At 36.5% G+C, this 19,998-nt stretch overlaps 1 protein-coding gene across 2 annotated transcripts in view; it reads left to right on the forward strand.

Annotated features, from left to right (window-relative positions):
* Positions 1–2,918: 2,918 nt before the first annotated feature.
* The window catches only part of CSN2 (casein beta), a 35,095-nt gene continuing 18,015 nt past the window's right edge, over positions 2,919–19,998 (forward strand). The window contains exons 1-2 of one of the 2 annotated variants that reach the window (XM_073237501.1): positions 2,919–3,113; positions 10,473–10,635. The gene's annotated coding sequence lies outside the window, so the exon portion shown is untranslated. The remainder of the gene's footprint in view (positions 3,114–10,472; positions 10,636–19,998) is intronic. The other variant, XM_073237500.1, reaches the window with a different exon arrangement.

Consider the following 19,998-nt stretch of genomic DNA (forward strand, 5'->3'; position numbering starts at 1 on the left):
GCCATAAGGTCCACAAATCCTATTTCTGGGTATTTATTTTCAGGAACTGAAATCAGGATCTAGATGAGACACTTACACTATGTTTTTCATTGCAGCGTTCTCCACAGTAGCGAAGATGTGGAGCACCTTAAATGTGATTTGATCGGTTATGGATAAAGAAAATGTGGGATATACACACAATGGAATATTATTCAGCTTTGGAAAAGGAAATTGTGCCATTTGGGACAACAGAGATGGACCTGAAGTATATAATGCTAAGTGAAATAAGCTTGAAATATGCTACACTCAATGATGAATATTCTATCATCTCACTTATAGATAGAATCTAATATAATTATGCTCAAAGGAACATAAAGTAGAATTCTGGTTGACAGGGGCTGGGATGAGAGGAAAATGGGACAGTGGTGGCCCATTAATACAAAGCTTCAGTCATCCCAGATAAATAAGTTCTGGAGACCTACTGTACAGGATAGTGCCCATTGCTAACAATACTCTAATGTATACCTAAGATTTGCTGAGACAGTAGATGCTGTGTTAAATGCTCTTTCCAAACACATACACAGAAAATGATTAATAATAATAATAATAAAGGGACTGTAGGAAATTGGGAAGTGATGGATATCTATGGGTTTGATGGTGGTTGTTTCATTGGTGTATACTTATCCCCAAAGTTATCAAGCTTTATAATATACATTGAACAGTACAGCTTTCCATGTTAATCTTATCTCAGTAAAATGATTTAAAAAACAAAAACAAATTTCTGTTCATTGTTGGATTCTTTATCTAGGTGTAACAATACCAGATTCAATAAGATTGTATGTGAATTTCATAAAATTCCTTGAGGGAGAGCACTTAGTCCTCCAACACAGTAAGTGGTAATGATTCTGGGTGCCATTTTTAAGTATTTGCTTGGTGTCAGGCATTGTAGAGGTGCCTTCTATTGTTATTGCATTACTTCTACCAGCAGCTCATTTAGTATGTCATCACAGAGGAGAACAAGAGGTCAGAAGCCCTTTCTCCAAGAATTTGTTGAATACAAATTTGTATCTTATAAAAATTGTAATTCAGCATAAACTAGATTATCAGCTGTCAATATTCACAACCATTGGATATCTGAGATTTTTTTCCAGCTACTTGCTAAAAGTGCAATAGTTTTCCTTAAAAATATGGCTAAAATCAATGGCACAATTTTGATTAGTATTCCAAAGATTTCATGCAAATTGCATAGTTGGGAATATCTTCTAGAACAGATTATTTTAAAATTAAAATAAGTTTGCTCAGATTATTTTCTTGCCCTTTGAATAACCTCCCAACTATGACACAAACTTCTTTCTTCCAGAATCTTTGTCCCATAAGATTATAAAATAGCATTGCTTGTCTTTTCTTTACAAATATTGACATATTGATGAAATGTATGGATACTAGTATATCACAGTTGCAGAAAAATTTTATATAAAGTGAAGATGAAGATGGTGCTCTGTGTCCTTCTTCCAAAGATAGGATGAAATCATGACCCTCAATACCTCAGAATGTGACCGGATTTGGACTACAGTCATTGCAATTGTATTTAGTTAAGATGAGGTCAACTGGAGTAGAGGGGACCCTTTTCCTGATATGACTGGTGTTTTTGTAAGAGACACAGAACTAGAAGAAAGCTTCATGACAATAGAGACATAGTAATAGAAGTGATGCATCCATAAATCAAGAATATGAAGGATGACCAATCAATGCTGGAAACTAGATAGAGGCAAAGAAGAGTTGTATCCTAGGGCTGTCAGAAAGAGAGAGACTCTGCAGACAGATTGATGAGAGCACAGGTTTCTGTTGTTTTTAGCCACTGGTTTGGTACTTTGTTATAGCTGCCCGAAGAAATGGTACAATAGGATAACCATATATGCTTGATAGATTTGATTTATTATGCAAGAAGGTTTTTAAAAAATTTTTATAATGATATTAATACAGAGAACAAATAAAAAATGTCAAATAGTTCAGGGAATACCATTATTATTGTTTTAAAAATATTGATCATTGATTTTAGGTATTGTTCATGTAACACTTTTTGATTGAGTTTTCTTTTTCACTTCAGGAAAACTGGATATTATTTATATGTCAAATTATTTTAAAATTCCAATGTAATGCAGAACATAATACCAATAATATTTCAATCTTGAATTATTTTATAAAACATGGTTTTAAAAATACTTTGGATGTATTTATTTTATCAAGGGCTAATACAATGTTACTAGATGGATAAGGAATTTTAGAGTAGAAAGATTCCTCAGGAGAAAGAGAGCAAATAGGACTTCCTGCCAAGTCTGTGGATAAAGACAAAATTTTTTTGTTGTTGTTAAATCTGAACTACAGATTAAGTCCTGCTATTTATGATGTTCTTTGTTGTGATTGTCTAGATAGATTCCTCAGTGAATGACCAAGTGTTCACAGGTGTCCATTTGTTACCATCTGCTTTGTCTTGACTTAGTGTTGGTTGGCTTCTCTTGCTGCTCAAAACCTCTGAACCCTGTTTGCCCCAAGCCTGAAAAAGCACTAAAAATTTAATGTATAAGAATATAGGGAAAGGCCCGACGTTCCCGCTCTCCCTACTGTGCTTTGAGGACAGCTGTTCGCTGCTTCACCCCAGATGTGTCTGGCCTTGTCTGTAAATCGTGAAAACACAGCTGTTGTACCCATGAGTGTAAGGCTGGAGGCACTAGAGGGAGGTGTGAACACGTAGGACACTGAGGACGTGCCAAAGTCCCGGGCTGCTGCCCTCTCCCAACTTGAAAAAGGTACCTTATGCTAGCCAATCCTCTCGCTGTGTAAATCTATGCTCTGCCTCCCCCTACCGCCTTTAAAAACTCGCTGCCTACCCTGCTGGGCATGACTTCTCCAGCCTGTGACTAATCAGACCAGTGAACATCGCCCAGGATTGCGCCCTATTGAACTTTTGGCTCCTTTGTAGCCTCCTTGCCTGGTCATTTCAGCTCAATTTTACCTTACAGCTGGTGCCAAAACCCAGGGGGAGGTAAGGTACAGAGCTCCGGCTGGCCACCAGCAGCTCTCACCCCTCCTTCCTTCCCTGACCCAGGACTTCTGCCAGCTTGGACGGCAATTTGGTGAGTCCCTCCTTTTCCCCAGTCTGTTTTCCCAGTCCTGTCTCCACCTGGTTCGAAATCGTAGCTACATCCAGGTTCTCCAGGCATTAAGCCTGTCCTGATCCTGAGATAGAGGAGATGTCCTCATTCAGGCTCCCAGATCTCCGGGGAAGTGCTTGGCACTTCCCTGTCTCCTCCTAACCTGAGCGAGTTTGGGATGCTGGGCTCGCCAGTTTAGGGACTCCGAGAAACAGGTAACAGACATGGGGAACCAGTCCTCTAAATTGGAGGCTTAGACCCCTCTGCAGTGTCTCATATCCAATCTGGTGACCCTAGATATAGTAGAGGAGATCTGAACACAGAAACTGGTCCAACTCTGTTCTCAAACTTGGCCCCAGTATCCTCTAGACAATCAATCTCACTTGCCCTTGGAGGGAACATTTGGTTTTAGCCTCCTCATGGACCTAACTAATTTCTGTTGCTGAACTAGGAAGTAGTCTGAAGTCTCTTATGTCCAGGCCTTTTGGACATTGCGCTCTAGCCCAGACCTTTATGTTAAGTGTTCAATGACCCAGATTCTCCTGGCCCGATCTCCAGTTAAAGATTATCAGCCTCTTACTCTGCCTAGTCTTTCTTCCTTTTCAGATCTGCCAGGAGACCTTAGTCTCCCGCCTCTCTCAGCTCGCTACCCCCCTCTGCCACCATCTTTAAGTTCTTTGTCCTCCCCTGCATTGCTGCCATCTTCAGTTCCTTCATTCCCAGCCACGCTACCTTCCTGCTCTTCTCCTCTTCCGGTGTCTGCACCTCCCTCTCCCCCTCTCTTTCTGCCTTCACCACCCTCTTCCCCCACTGGAACAGGCTCCTCCCACCCTCCGGTTCTGGAAGCCACGGTTAAACTCCTCCCAGCACAGACCTGCTTCCTTTCTCTCCTGATCCTACACCCCCCCCCCACCCGCTGTTTTGTAAGTGGTCTGGCATGGTTGTTGGGAGTGAGTGAGCTAGGCGTAGCAAGTGAACATCTTAGTGATTGTGTATTGCAGTGTGTGTGCCTTTCTGCAGCCTGAAAATTTTTGTGGTAACCTAGAATCTTGAAGTTTTGCTAAGTTAAGCAGACATATTTTGTGCTTAGAGATTATGCTGTAAAGCACATGGTGTCAGGAATTATAAAGTGTGTTCATGAATTTGTTAATCTAAAGAATGCTAGTGCAATAGTTTACAAGAGCCCAGTTCTCAGTGTTCACTGAAAATTAAAGTTTCTAATGGTTTTGAGGTCTAATTAAAGCTACTTAAAGAAGAAAACATCTCTACTTGCTAAAAAGATGTGTGTTTTAATAAGAGAAAGTATAAAGAATGGAAATTCGTTTTGTAGAGGGTAAAAGAAGGTAATTGTTCTAAAGTATAGCTATTTATTTAAGAGGGAGAACACTGAATGTAAAAAGAAAGTTGTAGAAAGGTTGTGGAAGAATTTAATATGGTCATGCTATATAAAATTAAAGCACATTAGTCTCAGTATCAAGTACACAGCAAAATTAGAATTTGGTTTTCAGTTAAAAAGGCAAAGTTTCCTTAACTGTTAGTCTGCTCTTAATGTTGAAAGATTGCAAAGAGTTCTCTAATTGTTTTATCAAAACAGTTTCTCATGCTTAAAGTCTCAATGAGTTGTCTGAATATTTAAGATAATGAGATCTTAATATGAAAAAACTAAAAACTAAGCTTTGCTAATAACTGTGTAACCTTCTGTATTTGCCTTTAAAATCTTTGTCATTCTAGTTAAATAGATAAGTATTATTTCATAGTGACTTATGATTCTATTTAGACAAATGTCTTAAAAAAAACTTTAACAACTTCCCAAAATTAAATTCAAAAAGGTGCTTTTACCTCTAGTTAACTCTGATATTTTCCAGAGAGCCCCTGGAACATGTCAGAGGAATTTTTTCTCATTAGAGAAAGTATTTGGCCAATTTGGCTTATTTATCTGATATAAAATTACCTGCTTAATTACCTAGAAAACAGTGTCAAAGGGAATAATGCTAAACTTTGTTACTGAATGTTTTGTGTTACAGAAACATCCAAATTTCCTTATGTCAACTGTCTTACAGTAAGCTCTCATCAGATCTTTAACCATTGTCATTTGTAAGTCTTTTGCCATTTAAAGTCACTGTTTACTACTCCTAAACTAGTAAAGAACTAGATTTCACCAGGACAAGTATTAGTTACATAAGACGTAAGTTAAAAAGGCAGAAGAGGGACCCCAAACTCCACTCCATGACCTGGTAACTATGGCCTTTAAAGTCTTTAATACCCGTGATGAGGAACATGAGAGAAGGACAGTGTCCCGAACCCGAGCCTTCGCCGTGGCCCTGTGGCCGGCAGGACAGAGGTCTCATCACACCAAAGACTGGTCTGGAGCCATAAGCCTCTGGAACCCTGCTTCCAGGGTGGCCAAGAAGGCCACTGGGCAAACAGATGCCCCAATCCAACCAACAAGCTGACTAAACCCTGCCCAGTTTGTGGTAAGAGAGGTCATTAGAAAGTAGAGTGGCCAGTTGGGGAAGGTCATCCCCCTGTGATAGAGTCTTGTGGGAGGTAGGCCCCCCTGTGGAACTCCCCTCCAGACCTGCTGGGCCTTCTCAAAGACTGAAGATGCCTAGATTCAAACACTCCTATCACCCTTGCTGAGCCCAGGGCCACACTGTGAGTAGCGGATAAGTCCATCTCCTTTTCAGTAGACACAGAGGCTGCCTACTCTGTTTTACCTTCCTTTCACAGGTGTTTACATCCTTCCCAGGTGTCAGTCATGGGTGTCACAGGAACCGCCTCTAAGCCTCTAGAGACAGGTCTAGTAGCCTACACGTTTGAGAGCCATCCCCTTACCCACTCATTTCTAGTCATCCCGTCCTGTCCCATCCCTTTGTTAGGGAGAGATCTCCTCTCCAAGCTTGGTGCCTCTATCTCCCTGCCCCTTAGTCATCCCCAACTGAGCTCACTCATCATCTTAGCCAATATAAGTTGTAGCCCTGAGGCCTCTACAGACCCTCCTATACCATCGACTGGCATTAATCCAATAGTCTGAGACACCTTTACTCCTGTAGTGTCGAGCCATCATGCTTCAGTCCTCATCCGCCTCAAGGACCCATCCTCCTCTCCTTCTAGAGCTCAATTTCCTATTTCCCACGCCCATCACAAGAGCATCCAACCTATCATTAACCATCTTCTTTCCCAAAGGCTTCTAGTACCAACTAATTCTCCCTGTAACACTCCAATCCTTCCAGTCAAGAAGCCCTCGGGGGCCTACCAGCTTGTTCAAGACCTGCGGATAATCAACAAAGCTGTAGTCCCTCTTCACCCAGTCATCCCTAACCCTTATACTCTCTTATCTCAAGTTCCCCCAGACACCTCTCCTACCTACATACCTTCTCACTCCTAAGAAAGATACCCACTTGTCCTGTCCAATGCTCATCTTTCCATTCTTTCATCCAGGCTGCCTGCTATGAACAAGCCTCAGTCTGTCTCTCATTGTCCAGACAGCAGGACTAGACGGGGCAAAGCCTAAGTGACCATGCTAGAAATATCTGTCCTGAGAGACGAAGACAACATATCTGCTAGAACCTTCGGCCACCAATAGACAGGTTGGACAAAAGTGCACAAGACCATGTGGGTACATCACTACTCGCCCCTTCCCTCTGGCCTCCCACCAGCCTCAACCCTACCCACGCCACCCCTCCTCAGCTGGAAGTAGCCAGATCAAGTCGGCACCCATTATAACCAAAAGGCTGGAATGTAAGGCTGGAGGCACCAGAGGGAGGGGTGAGCACATCGGACACTCATGATGTGCCAAAGTCCCCAGCTGCTGCCCCCTCCCAACCTGTGCCTTAGGCTAGCCAATCCTCATGTCACTGTAAATCTGTGCTCTGCCTCCCCCTACCGTCTTTAGAAACTTGCTGCCTGCCCTGCTGGGCATGACTTCTCTGGCCTGTGACTAATCAGACTGGCAAACATCACCCAGGATTGCACCCTATTAAACTTTTGGCTCCTTTGTAGCCTCCTCGCCTGGTCATTTTGGCTCATTTTTACCTTACAATGAGTAAGGAGTTTGATAAGGGCCTTGAAGGCTGGACACCTGACCATGAAGGCCACATATATGTGCGTTTTTACTACTTATGTAACCATAAGCACTATCGCAGTATAAAAAGTACAGCTTTGTGCAGAATAAAGTGCCTTCTTTTAAATACCCCCCATAATGACTCTCACTTCCTTCTTCACTCTCCGCAGTGTCCCAAGATCTCAACTGCAGCCCCCAGACCTAGACAAAGAAGTAGCTGAGCAGAGAGGACACTTTCTGTGTCAGACCCTCCTGATCATTTTGCCCTTCTTGCTCAGCTTCCACTTAATGTTACCGCCAATCTTTGCTGAATTCTCTTTACCTTAAAAAAGAGCCTTTTTCTGTTTGATGTTGAGATGCTTGCAGGTTTCTGATATTTGAGAGATCTCCCTTTGCAATGGTCTGTGTTCTGAAAAATGTGTCTCCTCTTTTAAATTTAAATATTTAAAAAATTTTACATTTGAAAAGATCCCTGACCAAAAGCTGTGCTTTGGTTAAAATCATTCATAGAAAAAAGCTTTATTAAAATGGTAATAATTGCACTACTGGGTGAGGATTTAATAATGTGGGTAACTGTTGAACCACTGTGTTGTATACTTGAAACCAATATGATTGTTTATCAACTATACTTCAATAAAAAAATAAACAAATAAATAAAATGATTCTAAAGTAGTCAGGCAATCAGACTCCACTTAGTGCTCTCTATACCACTTTCACAGTTTCAGCTCTTCTCATCCTAAATTATTTTGACATTTTCTTGATTTTATACCCATCTTTAAGACTAGCTAAGACTGTGGCTTAGTGGCATTTATATCTGCAGTAGCTATGTCTCTGCATGATCATGATGTGGCCAATAGATATCCAATGACTGAATGATTACAAGGTTCACATGGGGCCTTATTTCTTATAATAATAACAGAAGGAACATTATTTATTTCCAATTATTTATTCTCAATTTCTTAAAGGATTCCTTTGTTTCCAGGTCTAATATCTCATAGTCTAATTACATACCAAGAGACCAGGATACAAACACAGGTGTTCTTGTCTCTAAAACCCATTCTTCTTTTGGAACCCTTACATAAATAAACACATTTTAGGAGAGCTGTACCAGGCTGCATTTCCTAAACCAGGCCTACTTTTCTCTTGATATACTTTTGGTTTGTCGTGTTTTAATTGTCACCATTGATACTTCTGAAGGATATAAAATGTCACTAATCATGGCTTACCTCTGTAATCATATTTTGTGGTTATGGAGCAGTGTTCTAAGGATATGGAAAAGGATATGGATAAATTCATGAAAATGGTGGATATTGTGGCAATGGTGGATTTGGAAAACACCTTCCCTGTATACAACAAAAGGAAAGAAAATATTGCAAAAACTGAGACAATGACTGCAAATATTTCACAGGAATTTCCACTTAAAAATTAGGATATTAAATTTAGTAAGACTTAATAGGTCATCAACATGATTGTTTTTCCAAACTTTTAGTTAGGTTTCACTTTTTTATAAGACTCTAAAAGGTGGTAAAAATGATAAGGCATTTACCTTTCAACAATTTCTTGACAATTTTGCTGTTTTACAATACATGTGGGGCCATTGATTAGAGCCAGCCACCCCAGAAGGCTTACATATTCTTTATAATATTACTTTCAAGCTATTTCTTTGCCCAATCGTGAATATTTCAGGGAGGAGGAATTAACCAATTACAGCTTAGGTGGAATTGCACTTCTCACCTCGACTTATGAACTTATTGTCTCTTAAAACTCTTATATTTTTAAATATTTGCTTTTGTTAATCCAAGAATCCTATCCCTCTTTCTATATCTTATTTGATGCCCATTTTAAATTCATCTGATTGTTATATTAGAATTTTAGAGACCTTATCACATTGATATATGCCAAAATAGGATATCAATAACTCTTTAATTGAAAAAAATGTTAAATAATGAAATTTTCTATCTAATTTAACAGAAGGAACATTATTTATTTCCAATTATTTATTCTCAATTTCTTAAAGGATTCCTTTGTTTCCAGGTCTAATATCTCATAGTCTAATTACATACCAAGCGACCAGGATACAAACACAGGTGTTCTTGTCTCTAAAATCCATTCTTCTTTTGGAACCCTTACATAAATAAACACATTTTAGGAGAGCTGTACCAGGCTGCATTTCCTAAACCAGGTCTACTTTTCTCTTGATATAAATTAAATTAACCTTATGATTTTCTCATCTTCCAAAAGAATCAGAAGATGGGAACTTATCATATCACAGGTATTTTTAACATCCGCTATGCATGATTAGATCTATATTTTACTTAACAGAAATAGGATTTCAATTATTCTTAGATCAAGGAAATTACTTACAAGACAAACATACTTAAATGCTGAATGAATAATTTTGGCTTTTTCAGCATGGCATTAGGACTTTCTATCTAAATATTACTAGTTCACAAGACTTGGGGTCTGTTACCAATATATCATAAATAAATAAAATAAACATGTAATTTAGCCATATGTTATATAGATATATTCCAGAGATAATTATTGATGCTATTTACAGAATAAATATTCAAAGAAGAAAATATGTTTTTACCATACCACAGCATCAGGGGAATACTTACATGTTCATATTCTGTATACCAATGACCATTCTGTACAAATAAAGAACAGATTAACATTGTAATTAATATTTAATTATCAAGTTTTCAAGTGAAAGAAAGTATCTTACATCTTCAGATGAATCAGCTCTCTTGGAAAAAAAGAGAAGTAAATGGTGGACACCTTAATTTTGTAAGTCCAGATTGAATATAAAAATGTACATATCTTAAACAATTATCATGAAAGTAAAAAGAAGCAAAGTTTTAGGTAACTAATATACTAAACCAGTTTTATCTTTTAATTACATTTTAAAAATGAGTAAAGGGTATTTTTGTTCAAACTAATTTGCTACATTGAAACATGATCCAAATTTCTTTTCTGTATTAAAGAGAAGAAAATCTATCATGATAAATAAAAGAATGAAATTGAAGAGCTAGACTTTGGTTTTGTTGAAGAAAATGATTTTATTTGGATATGTTTTATGTAGTTTAAAAGCTACATACTTTCAAATATTTATTGTGTTGATAGAGTGGTATGGTTTCTCTGTCCTTAGATTTTTATTTTCCTACTTAAAAAAAATGGTGTGATAAACTGTAATGCCATAACCAATTTGTTTTTAAAATGCTCAATAAAACTTGTTGTAGTTGATGATTATTTTTATTTCTTGACTAATTTCCCAGTATCTAGACACAAAGAATGCCACAGCGAAAGGAACCATACATCTAACAGAAGAAGAAAAAAAATTAGAGGCAGGAGGAGGAGGCAGAAAGAGTTTCAGAGAGATCAAGTTTTACCAGGGATGCACAGTAGTAAATAATATGCAGTCAAAGCTCCTGACATTTGGTAGGTAGAAGCTTTTAATATTTCAGTGTCTTTTATCGGTCTCTCAGCCCCACATCCTTATGGAGCTCATTTAAAAACTGTTCACATTAAGCTAATTAGAATTGAGTGTCTGTGTGTCAATGTGGTGTGCACTCAGGTTTATTCTAAGTCCTTAATGTACTTATGTGAGTTCAAGGAAAATGCCTGTCTAAAAACATTAAAAATTATAAAGCCATACTCAAATCAATGCATATATAAACCACCCTATAAGCCACAAGGAAATCTTTGGGCAATTACTGAGAACATGCTCTTCAGTATTTCCTATTACACTTACAGCCATGATAACCATGAGAGCCGTGATGAGGGCAAAGATAAAGATCTTTGTATCTGTCAGCGTCCTGTGAAAGCAAGTGTGAAAAATCAGTAACACACTCACTCCTGCATTTACAAACCAAACAGCTACTGACCAAACAGCTCCAAAACTTTATGAAACATACTAGAAGTATGAAGACCATCAAAACACATTGCCTGACATCATGGAACTGAGAGACTAGTAGGGGACATTGATAAGTAAAGAAAAGTGATGTGATAAGGAAATGGTAAAGTGCTGTAAAAATGCACCCCATTTGGCCAGTGTAGGCATCTGTGCCATGCCACTCCCTGGCCTTTGGGTCCAGTCTTGCATCCACCCTGCAATAGGATAGGTGGTTATTACCTTGGTCGTAGCTGTACTGGTGTGATGGGTTTGTAGCTAGCAAGGTGTGGTACACAGGAGCCAGTTGCTTCTCTATCAAGATGTACCGGACCTCTGCTCCTTTCCATAGTTGGGACCAGAATCCAATAGGCTGCCACATCTGGTCAAGCATCTGCTGAAGACCCCACCCATAACCATCTTCAGTTACATGAAAATATTACATGGTACCACACAGAAACAGGACTAAATAATATTTCTCTATTAATTAGTTTGTTGACTTAGAAGGAAATCTTACCTCAGTAGACAAGCTGCTAGAAAATTCCTTAAATGATTATTTTCTAAAAGATCACAATCTGATACCAGGGAATATTGAAATCTCACCATTATTTGTTGAATACCACGAGGACTTGAAATCTTTCTCATATTATGAACATAATCATTAGTGTATCAAGTAAAAGGAAGAATTGAATTAACAGTTTTAGCTTATAAAATCAATGAAATCTGTTTATTTAGCTCTTGATTACAAAGAGGTTCAGAACAGGCCTCTCCAAAATGTGCCACTTTGTCCATGAACAATTTTGAGCTGAAGGCAATCCAGACCTTGCAGCCTCCAGAGACACTTTTGCACCTCCCTTAATTACCTAGAAGAATCTAAATTGGATTCTTGTACCAGAGATAAATTTCATGAGTGACGTATCTGTACCGTGGGGCAAACATCTGATTGCTGAACATATGCTCTGCTTATAGCCCTATAAACTTCCCTCTTCCCTTCTGAAGCCCCTATCTCCTTCCTTAGCATATATATCTTCCTTAGCATATATATCTTCCTTGGCATATATATCTCATTTTACCTTCTGTCTGTAAACTGCTCATGTATGTGGGGTTCTTGTATGTATGAAATTAAATTTGATTCTCTCCTGTTAATCTCTCACATTAATTTGATTCTTCAATCAGCAAGAAGAATCTTGAAGGGTAGAGGAAAATTTTTCCTCTCCAACAATTGTTTAATTGCTCTTGGGAAAAAAAGGTAGAAGAGATAATAAATACCTTATTTTTCAGTGGAAGAATCTTAACTGAAGAATTCAGGACAATTGAGAAGGCAATTTAACAATCTTTCTCTAACTCATTAACAATACTATAAATACACAAATAGATTTTGAGAATACAAATTATACAGACTTCTAATATATTTTTGTAAATAGAAATATCTTACCACATCGTCAATCTTCTTCGGGGTTTTCTTAAGAAAAAAATAGACTTATTATTCCTATAATATTCATTATAGAGCCTGTATTTTATTATAAAGAGAAAAAATTAATTATTTTTTGCACTTTATTACTGCTTGTAATGACAGAAATTTTGTGAGTTTGTGGACTGCTCTATCTTCAGAGCCTTAGAAGAATGTCTGGCATGAAGTATATGCTCTATAAATATTTGTTACATTAACAATATAAATGTACAAGATGATTTTAGGCAATACATGAAGGGAAGGGCTTTTAAGATTTTATGATTAATGTGTATTAGAAAACTATACATATAACTACATAGTAAACCTGTGACTTGGGTTAATATTATATAAAGCTTCTATTTAAAATGAACTGTTTAAAGAGTATGAGTTTAAAATATTAAGTATAGCCTAGATAGGAAATGAATATAGCAAACATTTGGAATGTCAAGTATGGGAAATACTTGCTTGTAACAATGAAACTTACTCAATGACAAGCTCTCCATTACTTTAGAGAATTCAAGAAGCTAGATGATTAATGGAGCTTTCCAAGAATACACCTATATTAACTAAACTATACAAGGAATTTAACCAAAAGAGTGTTTTTTTCTACTCATAGTTAAAAAATATATATTTTAAGTTTACCCCTATTGCTTAGTCACCAGAACTACACTATAAAAGGAAAAAATTAATTTTTAATTGGTATGTATATTATCAAAAAGATTATACGCACATCTACATACAATAATTTACGTAAATACATGCTATGGTATTATTGCCAAAAACAGGTATATCATCTTAGTTTTCCCAATTGTGAGAATAGTTTGAGATCATAACTTTTAACTTATGTGTGTTGACAAATATACGCAGCTCTGTTGAACACAGTGGTTTATTTCCTTAGAAAAAAATGGAGATTTTTTACAAAAAAGTGAAGTGTTTAAGAGCTTTTTATTAATTCTGGAGTTGAATTCATCCAAGAATCTCAGTTAATAAATCTGACTTTGTCTTAGAGCCAAGTCTTTTCTATGTGAGGCCAAATAGCAACTAGTTCAGACCTCACAGAACATACAGTGTCTGTCACAACGACTCAACGCCGCTGTAGCACAAAGGCCAAAGCATCACAAAAAACGTGCAAAAGAAGAGGTGTGCCTGGGTGCTAGTAAAATTTTTTTTACAGACACTGAAATCTGAATTTCATATGCTTTTCACATGTCACAAAATCTCATTCTTCTTTTGACATTTTTCAATGATTTAAATATGTTTTAAAAAACTATTGGTTGTGGTCCACAGTCTATAGTTTCCATCCTCTGCCTCAAAGCTTATGGGCAAATGTGTGAGAAGTGAACACAAAATCTAAATCCATGGGGCAGCTAGAGAGAACAGAGGAAAAAAGAATGGAGGCCATGCATTCGCACCCTGTGGAAATGCATTTTCTAATCATGCGGACCGAACGATTAAAAAGGATTCGTTTCATGAAAAATCAAGATTCGTATCTCAAGCTCCAGGCATTCTGTCTAATATGCGTAACATCCTTGACTTAAGAATATTGATACTCAACCTTTCTGACAATAAATTCAAAATCCAAGACAGCAGTACCTGAAGTTATGTAAAAAGAATAAATTTATTAAATGTGAACAGGTATGCCTGGTTTTCAAATTTGCTTTGTCTTCTTTATCCATCTTCTTAATTTAAATCCAGGTAAAATGAGGAGAATATTTTCAATTCATGTTGTGATGACATGAGTCAAGGTGCTGTACCTCATAGATTGTGGATTGGATGCCCTTCTGAAAAGAAATAGAAAATCAATATTGGTTTAACTTTCAATTTAAGAGAAAACTATCAACTACAATAATGTCAGGATAGTATTCCTTGGAATTAAATAAAATAGTAGGTAAGGAAATATAAAATTGTGACCAAAAGAGTACAGCATTGAGAAAAGCAAGTGAAGGTGGTGGAACATTCATACCTCCTGTCAGAGAGGTCTCACTGTGACAATGTGGCTCTCACACGGCCCCGGAGTATGCGCCCCTTCCTGAGATCCCTTCACACAGGCCTGAGACTGAGGGAGCTATGAAGCAATACCACCTGCACATTCATTCTAGGTGAGTGAGAGAGTTATTTAGAATTACTGGAATAAGATGTATTTCATCAAATAAAAAATGAACAAAGTAATGAAAATAAATTTTACCTGACTAGGAAAGATGTCCAGTCTTGACCTATGCATGTTTCTGCAAAATAAATTATGTTTAGTGTAATAATTCTGACATTACAAGGGGAAAATTTTTTTTGATGACTTACTTTCTCACATCATTTTCCACATATCTCAAAGAAACAGAATGACTGCATTATCTAGAAATTCCTTGCCTCTATCTGAATTATAATGTAAATCATAGTATAGAGTCAAAATTTTTCTATGTACAATGTTCAATTTTCTCCAAGTAACTAACTCATTATATTCCAGAGAACTGATTCCTTCTCTTCTAGGGCTCAGCTACAGTGGACATAGCTACAGCTCGTTTTGCAAAAACCAACAACTATGGGAAGATATTTTTAATTTTTCTTCAAGATTGCTTTTCTCTTTATTAGAGATAAAGTATCTAGCAAGCAACTGAAGCAAATCCATCAGTGCTATTGGGATTAGCTCTTTAATGGAACCAGAAAAACATGAGTCTTGTTTCAGAATCCACTTTGTCTCAGTTTAAAACTTATATTTAACATGATGACTGGAGTGAAATCATTACTGCTATATGGTGATCTCTAGAAAATTAAAGAGGAAAATTGTGAGGATTTCAACAATGCACAAATCTAATGTGGTGCTTTAGGTACTGTTGTTACTCAGAGCCGGAATACTGTACTTAGTTCCTGACTGGATGAGGGGAACTCCGTGTTCTTTTAGACAGAAATAAAAAAGAACAAATTTCAATCTTTTGGCTCCTTTGTAAAGCTTAACTGAACCTATGGTTTTTCCTTTTTTCATTTAGTGAGGAAAGATCTTCACAAAACTGTATGTGGGGTGGTGGTGAGGGGTGAGGGGTGGTGGGGGTGGTAACTGATGTAGGTTCATTTCCAAAGTCGTCTACAATATAAGCATTCAAAATTCTAGATTTGGAGTTAATCCTATCCTCCTAACTACATTCTCTACTTTTTGTAATTGTTTGAGCACTTAGGTATTTTAATAAAGTCAAAAGGGGTTTTTCACATATTTTAAATGTACAATGGTATGAGTGTAAATATGCCATAAGGTACTAGTGAAGTACTTTTGGCTATTCCCAATATGTTGTAATTGGGAATTTTCTTTAGATTAGTGAAGTAAATCATGTTATCAAAAATTAAGTATCAAAGAAATATTCTTAAAATGCTGCTTAAAAAAAAGCTACTAATCACTAAGCATATGCTATTTTTCTAGATACTGTGTGGGACATATTATGTGTATCATCTGTACAAAAGCAGTGTAAGGAGGCTATTTTTCACTCTTTTGCAGATAAAGAGTTTCCTAAATATTTAAAATCTTCATTTTGAATGCCCTCCCATCAAAAAGCAAGGTTCTTATAACATAACAATAAAAACAAACACAATACATTGTTTCCAATTTGTATACATCAATTCTGTCAAGAAAGACCTGGTAAAGAATGTTGAATGAGTCTTGTGCTAATTAGAAGACATATTATAAAGTATCCCCTTACCTTTGCATTTTTAAAAAAAAGTGGTTTTTTTTTGCTAAATAATATTGTTTAGTTGTACAGACAATTTCCATAGGTAAGAAGTATGAGAGAAAAGTTATGAGAAAATAGACCTTGTTTCCCAAAAGGAAAACAAGAAGTCCAGATCTGAAATGACTTATCTCAACACAGTTTAAATCTAGTTTTTCCATGATATGGTAATTCTATGGTTCAAATGCCAAAGAAGTCGCTATGATCCCATATTGTTTCTCTGCCCAATTTGTGTACCACATGTAGTACACATATATTAAGGAGTATTTCACACAGGATGGTTTAGAAAATGGTAACAGGAAATGAGGATGTTATTGTGTATACTGACTATTAACATTCTGTTTTTATGTGAACTTGCCTCTGCCATGCTCTAGTTCTATGACCCAAGGACATTCTTAACTCTCTCCTAGTCTCAGTTTCTCATGTGTATAAATTTGGATGGTTATGGGCAAGAAGAATTTTCCAAATCAATTTTCTAATTTTTGTTGAATATGTATCTCAAAAACATCTGTATATGTAGTAAAAAAATGCATTATCATAAAAATAATATGCTGCTTTATTTGAATTAATGGATAACTAATGCTAGGTAGCCATCTATCAATTATAGAAATTTATCTACCTGAATAACAAGCCATATAAGCATAAACATGTTTTTAAAAATCTGTAATCATTTTGTATAGAAGGATTTTAAAAATTTATCCCACATTGCTACATTGCAATATTACAAGATCAATTATTATTCTGTTATTTACAGTCATTGACTGATTTTAGTGGTTTGTCACACAGAATTATTTTCCTGGCATTAGTATTTTTTACTGTTTCTGGTTTTCATTTCATTTCAATCATATTGTTTTGCCTATTAATTTTATAACTTACCAGTCATATTGTTTTGTATAGGCCTATTTAAAAAAAACTTTGTCAAGAAATTTATCTTATTCATTTTTGTATCCCTGCTAATTATTTTGGGGCTTGACAACCATGCTTATTCATTTCTCCAGAGAAGCTCTGGATCAGTCATTCGTCTTGGGCAGCTCTGCTCTCAATGACTCACCTAAGCCCATTACCCTTCTATATCATCCCTTTACTCTCTGTGTCTTTACTTCATTTCCACTGGTCTTCCTTTAACCCAGGCAAATCATTAGTGTTCTTCCATCCTACTTCAATAACACTACCTCATAATTCTCTGTTCATTAAACTGCATCACCAGTTTTCAACCACCCTTTACCAACAAGAACGTAAGTTTCTCGAAGGTTACATCCCAAGAACCTAGATTAATGTATAGAAAAACTACCAAAATGTTTACACTGGTGGATTCTGCTCCATAACTTCTGCATTCAACTGACTTTGCCTTACTCATATCACTATCTCTTTCCTGGGTAATTGTAATTTGTTTTCTAAATAGTCTTTCTACTTATAACCTGACATTTTTCTAGGTCATTATCCACATTATTCTCTGAATTATTTTGCAGAAACATATGTGATAAGTCATTTTACTGAAAAAAATATTTTTATATCTTCATATTACATATAGGATAATATCCAAGATTAACAGAACATTCAAAGCCATACCATATCTTTCCTGGGAGATATTTGGCTTTCAATGTTTGCCTCTTCTGCTTCATCCACAACTTTTTCTGAAAACATCCTATGTATATCTTTATGACTTTCCCATGTATTGCTGAGGTAAATGTTTCCCTTCACGTTTTTGGAGTAACAACTTCCTATGCATTTTCCAGGTGAAAGTTGACATTTGAGTATTTCTGTGTAAATGTCCTCCTTATCTCAAAATTTGTCAGTTAATTATGTTATATTGTTCATAAACCTAGATCATTATACAAACCCATGCTATTTGTTTATTTTATTTTTATTCCCCATACCATGTTATGGAAGTTATTAAACAGTTCCTCAGATATTACTCAGGAAACAGAGGTTTTAATATTAGCTCTATCTCTGAACAGCTATAATATCTGGAACAAATAATGCAAATTCTTGGGTCCTCAGCTTCTTCAACTCTAAAATATCTTAAAAATACCATATGGATGATATCCAGGGTGTCTTCCAGTTATTTTCTGAACAATTTTTGGTCTTGTTACTTTTTGAAGTGCCTTTTACATGGCTTCAGCTATTACCTTAATGCTCCACCCAAATATCATGCTGAATATTTCAGATTAATCACCCAATATGGGAAAGAGCTTTGGCTGAACAAATTCTGTTTATGACAAATGGCCCTGGAACATTTGCTTTGATTATCTTACTTGTCACCTAGGGTGGTCTTATAAAATTTGTGTATGAAATTGTCATTTTACCTTTTGAAAACAGCAACTCTTAAGCTGTGCACTAGGAAAGCCTGGGCTGCCCACATGGCAATTTGCTCCTTACTTGTCACTGTGTTCTGATGCTTACCTGGTTAGTGGCACCTTGTGTTATTTTAAACCTCTGGCTTTGCAGTTTTCCCTTGGACAAACCACTTTCTCTAGTGTATTGTTAGTCATTTCCTTGACCACTTTTTTTGTCTACTTTTCTGGCCCAATTGAATAACTATTCTTATAAATATAATTCAAAATTGGTTAGAGACAAGGAAATCCTGTATTTATTGCACAATATATACAGCATCTTGCTGAGAAAATAAAATGAAAATGTTGAATGGGTAGAACATGCTTGCTTTTGTATTCCTTTTCTTAGAAATCACACTCTTTTGCCTGTGGCCTTGGCAACTGAGTGTTAGTACATAAGGACTGCTCAGTTGGATCTATGACCTTTGGGTCATTTCATAATATTTTTCATGGCTTCCCCTTGGCTCAAAATGATCATAGACTTACAATGAACATTAGCTGAATAATTCAAATACACTTGGCTTTTCTAAACAATATAAAACATGTATGACAATCAGGAGTATTCCCCTCTGTCATCCATCTAGCATTATGAATGTAAATTATATTATAAAGGAAAACTATTAATTATGCCAAATTCTACTTGCTTACTTTAGAAGGACATCTATCTGCTTAAGTACTGAATGTATCTATTACCAGCAGAGAATAGAAGAAATAAACATTGCAAAAATTGTGTCACCTACAGTCAGCCAATTACATTTATGAACATCAATTACTAATGAGGTAAAGACACTTGAAGACGACTTTTGCAAATAGGCACGTATCAAGCACCTCTGATTCCAGACTCAGTCTCTACTGTGGTGCTTTGGGCAAGACCCTGCTCCTCTCTGGGCTTCTGTTTCCTTCCTTCCTTCCATTTTCTGTAGTTCCATAAACATTAACTGATAAACACTGACTCACTGCAAAGATATGATTCCAAACCTGAGAAGTCCCATTTAATAGATATGTACAGTTCTCATTTGTTCTACAGAAGTACTTATTCTCTAAATGTTATTCTTCATCCTAAAATCCTTTGCAAATCTCCACTGCCTACACAATAAAACTCATGTTCCTTAGAAGCACAACACACTTGTCCCTTATTATGTGACCCCTTTCTCTTTGTTCTTTCTCTATCTACTGCCTTCCTTACACTCTGTGATCCAAATTCACCACTTGATTTAGTTGTAGTCGCTTGTTTCTCAAATCCAAGGAAGACCCTGTTCTTCATTTCCTTTTAGCCTAAATTCTCTTCTCTCCTCAGGTCGATATTCTGCTTCAAGATTCTGCTCAGTTCTCCTGGTTTCATGGAGACCCTCTTTCTCTCTCCTATCCATTAACTAAAATGAACTACACATTTACTCTGTACCTACTGTATCTTAGTACAGC

Source organism: Manis javanica, chromosome 5 (assembly GCF_040802235.1).
Source record: "Manis javanica isolate MJ-LG chromosome 5, MJ_LKY, whole genome shotgun sequence".
NCBI lineage: Eukaryota > Metazoa > Chordata > Mammalia > Pholidota > Manidae > Manis > Manis javanica.